At 37.9% G+C, this 8726-nt stretch overlaps 1 non-coding gene across 1 annotated transcript; it reads right to left on the bottom strand.

Annotated features, from left to right (window-relative positions):
- Window positions 1-7905: 7905 nt before the first annotated feature.
- On the bottom strand, window positions 7906-8012 carry LOC139845712 (small nucleolar RNA R71). Its single transcript, XR_011758474.1, has one exon. It is a non-coding gene; the product is annotated as a small nucleolar RNA R71 (small nucleolar RNA).
- Window positions 8013-8726: the final 714 nt, after the last annotated feature.

Genomic DNA, 8726 nt, shown 5'->3' with positions numbered 1-8726 from the left:
GATTAACCTAAAGTAGTCTAAGGTAATCTAAGGTAAGGTGTTCTAAAGTAATCTAAGGCTAAGGTATTCTAATTATCCTAATTATAGATATGTTTTTGGTTCTCGCTACTGATTCCCTGGTATTTCGATAACAGAGCTTTCACAAACTATTCAATAAAACAAGTGGCCAGGCCGACTACGGAGAGGCAGGATCCTTTTGGTTCCAATATAATTGGAGACTATTCGAAAAATCCAACAACCAAGTCCGTGTATAATTGTCTTTCTTAGACACCACTTAAATGTTTGTGAATGAGTTTGATAGAGAGCAGTATTGTCTGATACCAGTTCCCCGGCAGCGGTGCCAAAAACTTTAGTTTTTCCCTTGATACGGCCGAAACAGACGGTTTTATTTCGCTCGATGTCGTTAGGTCACGGCGCGTCAGAGCCGGCCACTAAGAGGGAAGTAGTAGTTTTAAATTTATATTTAGCGGGGCCTAAATCGTACTACTCCTTATTATGAGTAAGGGAAGTATGACCTAGAGTCGTATTTTTGAGATATCAGCAGAATCGAACCTATATCTAAAGCTTAAGATAATTATAAGGTGCAGGAGTAGTGGGCGATTACCTAATTTTGGGTTTTCTAGATTAAAGTAAAGTAAAGTAAATACGATAAAATTTGTAATTCAGATAAGGCTAAAACAAGTGCATGCTATGATTTCATCAGTTACTTTGCCGGTATTATGGAATGCTGGCTCATGGATAGGCAGTGACCTTGTATTTACTACACTAGTCCTAAATGCTCCTGTCATAAGACATGTCACTGGGTAATGCGATAGGCTTGAATATTCTGAATAGACAGTAATGTCCCTTACCCCCGATGCTCGTGCAGTCTGACTACAGGTATACACGTTCAAATGGCTCATCCAATTACTCGGTTGAGTGACGTATTTACATTCCGAAATGGTCTAAACTTTCTTAAGTATAATAGAATACATGGTTTTCTATATCCGAGAGACGTGATGGGTAGCAATGCTTTCATTAATGATTGGTTTAAAAGATAATTAGGCCCTTAAAATAGTTCAATCATAAAGAACACCATGGCCAAGTCAAGTTGACTTCCATGAATACGTTCGGTTATCCTAACTGTCCAATCCTTTATGTGTTCGAACAAACAGTTCCTTAATTAACTAAGAATCCCTTAAGCAGGGTGCAATGCTTGAGACCGCGTTATGGTGAAGTGTACTAGTCAACACTAACCTTGTTCCATGGCCTTACTTAGCAGAGGTACAGCTTACATCAACCGTTGTGCTTCAGCGTACACGTACGAAGTTTATATGCTTGGTGACTACACTAGCATGTTATAGGACCGACAATGTACTAGGAGTCTAGTCAGATGTTTCACTACGAAAGAGTCCTCTGTCGGAATCTAAGGCTCGGTAGACTTACTACAACTGGTGTGTCTCAGTCAAACTCACGTTGTATCCGATAGAATTCTCTTACCAAGGGGTGACACAGATAGTGTACTCTGAATCGAGGTTCGTGACTTCCCAATAATAGAGCCAATAACTACGTTCTATTATTTGGAAAAGCGATTGAGTTCAAAGCATAATCGGAAAGCATTTTGACAACATACACAAGCCATAATATAATTTTGGCATTATAACTGATTACATCATAACATACACTAAAGATAACTACTCGCTAATCATGGCAACAATATTGCAAAGCATAATAATGGAAGACATTATAAAAAGACAATGGATAGAAGTACCAGTAGATTAAACGAGTTCTGAATACAAAAGTGACAACTTCAAGACTCCAGACTGCTCCTAATACGATCTTCGGCATTTTCTCCGGGTACTAGGTTTCCCGCACGGAGTCGAAGACCTTGAAAGTATGACTAATATTGTACAAGAGAGAGAAAGAAGTGAATTGAAATGTGTGTTGGAATGAATGATAAATGCCCTTTAAATAAGCTTGATTTTTGCCTGCAAACGGCTGGCAGGCCATTTGGCAACCCGTTTGGCAGGCCGTTTGCCCAGCCCGTTTGCTGAGGCCGTTTGATATGGTCATTTGGTAGGCCGTTTTCCACACTGGAAGGCCATTTGGTAACCCATTTGGCAAGCCGTTTGGCTTGCTAATTTGCTGGATAGTAACTTGATTTCTTGTCTTTCACCGTTTTCGCTCAAGAACCTTCGTTTTAGCTCCGATTTTCTCGATTCTTTTTGCACCGTCTTCGTAATTACTTGTTCTTCAATATTAACTAACGAAGTGGGTATTTTGCCGATAAAGTTTGTAATTTTCTTGTTTTTGGGCCTTAATACCGGGGTAAAAACGTGACTTTTTAGCCGATATCAGGATTCCAACCCAAATAAACACTAGACAAATATTCCCAAATCTTCAACTAAAACTCCTAAGTGTGGGATATACTAGAAACATTGAGGACAATGTTCGTCTAAGTGTGGGATGTTGGTATAAACTTTTTATGCTATATTAAAATAACCCATTATGAAGATTCCAAGTTCTTAAGCCAAATTTCAAAAAATTTTAACAAGAGAAAGCCTTTTCGAAAAAGTATTTTTGAAAACCTATAGCGTTTGTAAATAAAATTAAGGCTTTAGTAAGGGGAAATCTTGTTAGGACAAACCGAATCTCTAATAGAACATTGCATGACTAGGCATTATTGACCTAAATTGATTATGGTGAGGCACCCAAATAAGACCAACATTCATCTTTAATGCTTCGCTATTTTCTGTTGAGAGTGCCGATGTCTGTGCTCAGAATCAGAAATTGCTCTAGATCTACAATTCCAAGTAACGAAATGTGATTCGGTTGTAATCAAAAGAGCTAGCCATTTGTCAAAATAAGCCTTTCACACTTCCACTACTTCTACCACACCACCTAATCCACATCATCTTTACTATCATTCGACAAAACCAGAAAATGAGATTCCTTCCGAAAATCTGATGTTATAAATCTCTCAAGTATCATGGCAAAGGTCGTGAAAAAGTTTACCGGTAAAAGTTTCCCGAGAAAAAATCTCAATAAAAATAAAAAAAATTCAAAGTTCTAAAAAAAGGAGCAGAACTTATAAAGAGAAACGCCGAATAAGAACTCGACCATAAATGCTTATCACTCCAAAAAGGAAGAATAGTTCAAAAGTGCTTCTCGAAAATATCAGTACTCCTATCTATCTTAAATTTTTTGAAATTCCGAATAAAAGTCTTTAAAGACTATATTACCCTTTTTCTCACCCTTAAAACAACTTCACCACCACTCCAAAATTCCTTTCCATCATTAATAAATGACCTAGAAGCTATGGTTACTACCGTTTTCACATTAGTAATAAGAATTTCAGTCTTTATCAAGCCTATGATGATGGGTGCAACATGACTAGCTATGAGTGAATTCATTTCTTAGATCTGTAGGGAACCCTAAACACTTGTGTGATTTGAGTGACCCGTGAAAGCCTGCATAAGTCATGTAACCTCCTCGCATGCTTGCAGAGATAGTTTCAACCCTAACATAGATGACTCACCTTATCTTACACTCTTATAATAAAAAGAAAACCGCTTAGGCTATTAGAAAAGAAGCTCCGAAAAGATTTCTTAAAGTAAAAATGAGAAGTTTGCTTGAGGACAAGCAAAGTCTAAGTGTGGGATATTTGATATCGGCTAAAAAGTCACGTTTTCACCCCGGTATTAAGGCCCAAAAACAATAAAGTTCCAAGCTTTATCGCCAAAATACCCGCTTCGTCGGTTGAAATTGAAGAACAAGTGATTACGAAGAATGTTCAAAAAGAATCAAAAAAATCGGAGCTAAAGCGAAGTTTCTAGAGCGAAATTGGTGAAAGACAAGAAATCAAGTTACGATCCAGCAAATCAGCAAGCCAAATGGCTTGCCTAACAGGGCTACCAAATGGCCTGCCAGTATGGCAAACGGCCTGCCACACGCCCAAGGCAAACAGCCATGGCAAACGAGCTGACTGATCAAATAAGCCTACAAACGGCTTGCCAAACGGCCAGCCAGCCATTTGCAGGCAAAACTCAAGCTTATTTAAAGGGTCTTTATCATCCATTTCAACACACACTTTAATTCACTTCTTTCTCACTCTTTCTACAATATTAGTCATACTTTCAAGGTCTTCAACTCCGTGCGGGAAACCTAGTACCCGAAGAAAATGCCGAAGATTGTATTTGGAGCGGTCTGAAGTTTGAAGTTGTCACTTTTGTATTCAGAACTCGTTTAATCTACTGGTACTTCTATCCTTTGTCTTTATATAATGTCTTCCATTATTATGTCTTGTGATATTGTTGCCATGATTAGCGAGTAGTTATCTTTAGTGTATGTTATGATGTAGTCAGTTATAATGCCAAAATAATATTATGACTTGTGTATGTTGTCGAGATGCTTTCCGATTATGCTTTGAACTCAATCTCTTTTCCAACTAATAGAACGTAGTTATTGGCTCTGTTATTGGGAAGTCGCGAGCCCCGATTCAGAGTACACTATCTGTGTCACCCCTTGGTAAGAGAAGTCTATCGGATACCACGTAAGTTTGACTGAGGCACACCGGTTGTAGTAAGTCCACCGAGCCTTGAATTTCGACTGAGGACTCTTTCGTAGTGAAACATCTAACTAGACCCTTAGTACATTGTCGGTCCTAGAACATGCTAGTGTAGTCACCAAGCATATAAACTTCGTATGTGCACGCTAAAGCACAATGGTTGTTGTAAGCTCTACCTCTGCTAAGTAAGGCCATGGAACCCGGTCAGTGCTGATTAGTACACTTCACCATAATGCGGTCTCAAGCATTGCACCCCGCTTGAGGGATTCTTGGTTAATTAAGGAACTGTTTATTTAAATACATAAAGGATTGGACTGTTAGGATAACCGAACGTGTTCATGGAAGTCAACCTTGACTTGGCCATGGTGTTCTTTATAGTTGAACTCTTTTTAAGGGCCTAACTATCTTTTAAACCCAATCATTAGTGAAAGCATCGAAGTACATCATGTCTCTCGGATATGGAAAATCATGTATCCTATTATGCTTAAGAAAGTTTAGACCATTGTGGAATGTTAATACGTCATCCAACCGAGTCGCTCAATTGGATGAGCTGTCTGAACGTGTATGCCTGTAGTCAGACTGCACGGGCGTCGGGGGTAAGGGACGTTGCTGTCTATTTAGAATCTTTAAGCCTATCGTATTACCCAGTGACATGTCTTATGACAGGGGCGTTTAGGACTAGTGTAATGAATCAAGGTCACTGCCTATCCATGAGCTAGCATTCCATAATCTTGGCAAAGTAACTGGTGAAATCATAGCATGCACTTGTTTTAACCTTATCTGAATTACAAATTTTATCGTATTTACATTATTTATCTTATAAACTAGAAAACCCAAATTTAGGTAACAAACCACTACTCCTGCACCTTAGAATTATCTTAAGCTTTAAATATAGGTTCGATAATATCGCTTAATTTATATATGTTTATCTCGCGATATCTACCTCACTTTGCTCTGTTTTTGACTATCTCGGGGCCTATTTAGTGTGTTATTGAGCTAATTGGTAAAAAATGGGCCAAGGAGTTGATTTGGTGTAAATTTAACCAAATCTTGGGCAAAATTGGCTAAGAAAATGACAAGTGCAGGAAACAGCTCCAAAAGCGCCGCTCCACGATTAAAAGCGCTGCTATTGTGCACGATTTGTCTCCATTTTTCATCAGTGAGCAGAAGCGTCGTTCTAGAAGTCAAAAGCGTCATTCTTGATTAGCCAAAAACGTCGCTCCTCAGTAAAAGCGTCACCCCTGTTCAAGGCCAAAAGCGGTGTTCCAAATGTAAAAGCGTCGCTCCTGATTAGCCAAAAGCGCCGCTCCAGTAGTAAAAGCGGCGCTCCTGACGCTGTTTCAGCCTAGATTTTCAACACTATAAAAGGAACGAGATTAGGTCATTTTTCATATGCATCTTAGAGAGCAGCTGCCTAGGGTCCGAATTTTATACACAAAACCCTAATTTCATCATCCATTGGAGATTAAGGGAGGATTCAAGGAAGATTGCTCAAGATTCATCATCAGTTAGCTTAGATATTCATCTTCTTTACATTCTAGATTGCAATCTTTACTTTGCTTGATCTATTTTGCACTAATTAGTTGTAATCTTTACTTTACTCTACATACTTTGCTTTGCTTTGATTACTTGTAATAGCTTGAATATGATGATGATTTACATTTCTATGCTTATAATTAGTTTGGTTTTAGCCATGATTGGCTAAATCTCTTATGTTTGCTTATCTATGAATCTCTAATGCTAGTGTTTGCCCCAAATCAATTGAATATTGTTGTTTGAATGAATTACATGATCAAGTGTTATTGAGTTGGCTAAGGAACCATTGCTATGAATTTGTTTTAGGCTTGAATTTGATTACATATGTTGAGTAGCTCTCTTAGTGATTTGAGAAGTGAATCAATGTGTGCTTCAACACCTTAGGTGATCTAGACAACTAGCTTAGGAATTACAAGTGATTGTGTTCTTGATCTAGGTTGGTTTTCAATTGCCCTTTAGTCAACATAGTAGTGACGATTATCTTAAGTGATTTCGATAGTTAGGAGTTTTATGTGATTTTAACTCAAGCTCAATCTTAATGACCAAATCATGCTTAACTCGATCTTAGGATAAAAGCTTATGTGAATACGTGGAGTATCATTTGATTTGAGTTTTAGAAGTGATTCTAACATTTAATAGTTCAACAACTTATGAAATAACAAAATAGGCTAAACGGGGCAAGCCAAGCATAGAGAGGATTGGATAAGTGAACACGTCTTAGTTAATTGATTTAAGCTTTACATACTTTGCAACTTGTTTCTTGCTTCTAGTTTAATTGTTAATTTAGGTTTGTTTAATTGCACAAGTTTTAGTTGTTAGTTAAAATCAATCAAAACCCCACAATCAAACAAACCCTAGGACAATTATTAGTTTCAAATAACCAACTTACACCACTTCTCTTGGGACGAACTTGATAAGAATACTTTCATTAAAGTGCTATAACAACCGGGTTCTAAGTGCTAGTTAGTTTTGTGTGCTTGATTGTAATGTTTAAGTCAAATATAAATTTAGAGGGTAAAAGATGTATTATATCGCACGCATCACACTTTCTTGGTGCCGCTGCCAGGGATGCGGTTAGCCTAGTGGGTTATTTGGTTAAACTTTTGATTGTTCGATCCTTTCGTAAGGGGTTGCCCTTGTGGAAGTTACTTTTCGCATTTTATATATTATTTTTGTTTGGAAATACCGTTGTGTTTGTGTTGTGATTGAAGGATAGGTGCCTTTGGTGTATGAAAACAAGGTCCCACAAGGATAAAGAATTCACACATCCATTCTCCGATCCGAAACAATACGTGCAAGGGGTTTATTATCGTAGAGAAGCAAGGATATTAAGGAAAAACTTTGAAGCTTTTCCATTTTGTTTAGAAGAGATGGATCCAAATGGTAATCCAATTGTTAATGAGGAGGGCAATCCTAATGGTCCTCCAGTCGATCAAGAAGTACTGAATGACCTAAACGACACGCCAATGTAGAACGCTAGATTGGTTACACCAACATTGATAGCACCGGCTATAACAAAACCACCAATTAAAGCAGATAATTGGAAGATCGAGGGTAACTTTTTCACATTAATCAAGGATACTTACTTTCATGGGTTAATAGATGAAAATCCGTTCGAGCATATTCAACAATTCAATGAACTTTGTGATATTTACATAACCAAGAACGTCACCGATGATGCTTTTAAGTTAAGGGCATTCCCCTTTACACTTCAAGGAGACGCAAAAGCTTGGATGCGAAACTTACCATCGGATTCCATAAGATCTTTTCAAGAGTTAACAAACGAGTTTATCAATCATTTCTTTCCACCGTCCAAAATAGAGCGATTAAGAATGGAGATTAATGGGTTCACCCAACGGGGTGATGAGAGTTTGTATGATGCATGGGTTAGATTCAAGAAGTTACTAAGAGCTTGCCCACCACATGGTTTAACAAAGAAGGAATACCTCAACACATTTTATCGAGGTTGTAATATGTCAACAAAGCGAAATCTTGATTCTTCATTCGGTGGGGTATTTATGTACAAATCACCAAATGCGGCCGAAATTATGTTAGAAGATATCTCGGTCAACACATATGAATGGGCACCTTCACCACGAGATTTAGCAAGGACGAATGTAGCACAAGTCGGGAGTGAAAATGGACAAGTGACGCTTGCAAGCTTGAACAATCAATTTCAAACATTTGGTAAGGAGTTGAAAAAGACTCAACAAATGGTAGTTGCAATACAAGTTAGTTGTCAAAGATGCGAGGGTCCACATCTCCTGAAGAATTGTCCTCAAATTACTCAATACCACAATATTGATCTAGATGATGTTCCCATGAATTCGAATGTTCATGTGAACTACGTGATTAGTTAAAACTACCAACGGGGAGGATCATCTAACCAAAGCTACTACAATCCTATCAAAAACAAGTGTCATTCAACAATCAAACCAATACACCACCCAGATTCACAAACCAAAACCGAAACCAAAGTTATAACAACAACTACAACCAAAACCGAAACAACAATCTCCAATACAATAACCAACAACCTTACAACAACCAACCTTATAGCAACCAAAGCAATTCAAATTATCAAAACAACCAAGGTTATAGTCAAACACAAAATAACCAAGGTTACAATCAACAACCTCAACAA

This window comes from Rutidosis leptorrhynchoides, chromosome 4 (assembly GCF_046630445.1).
Source record: "Rutidosis leptorrhynchoides isolate AG116_Rl617_1_P2 chromosome 4, CSIRO_AGI_Rlap_v1, whole genome shotgun sequence".
Taxonomy (NCBI): domain Eukaryota; kingdom Viridiplantae; phylum Streptophyta; class Magnoliopsida; order Asterales; family Asteraceae; genus Rutidosis; species Rutidosis leptorrhynchoides.
The sequence above is the reverse complement of the archived record's forward strand: the minus strand, read 5'-3'. Positions and strand labels throughout refer to the sequence as shown.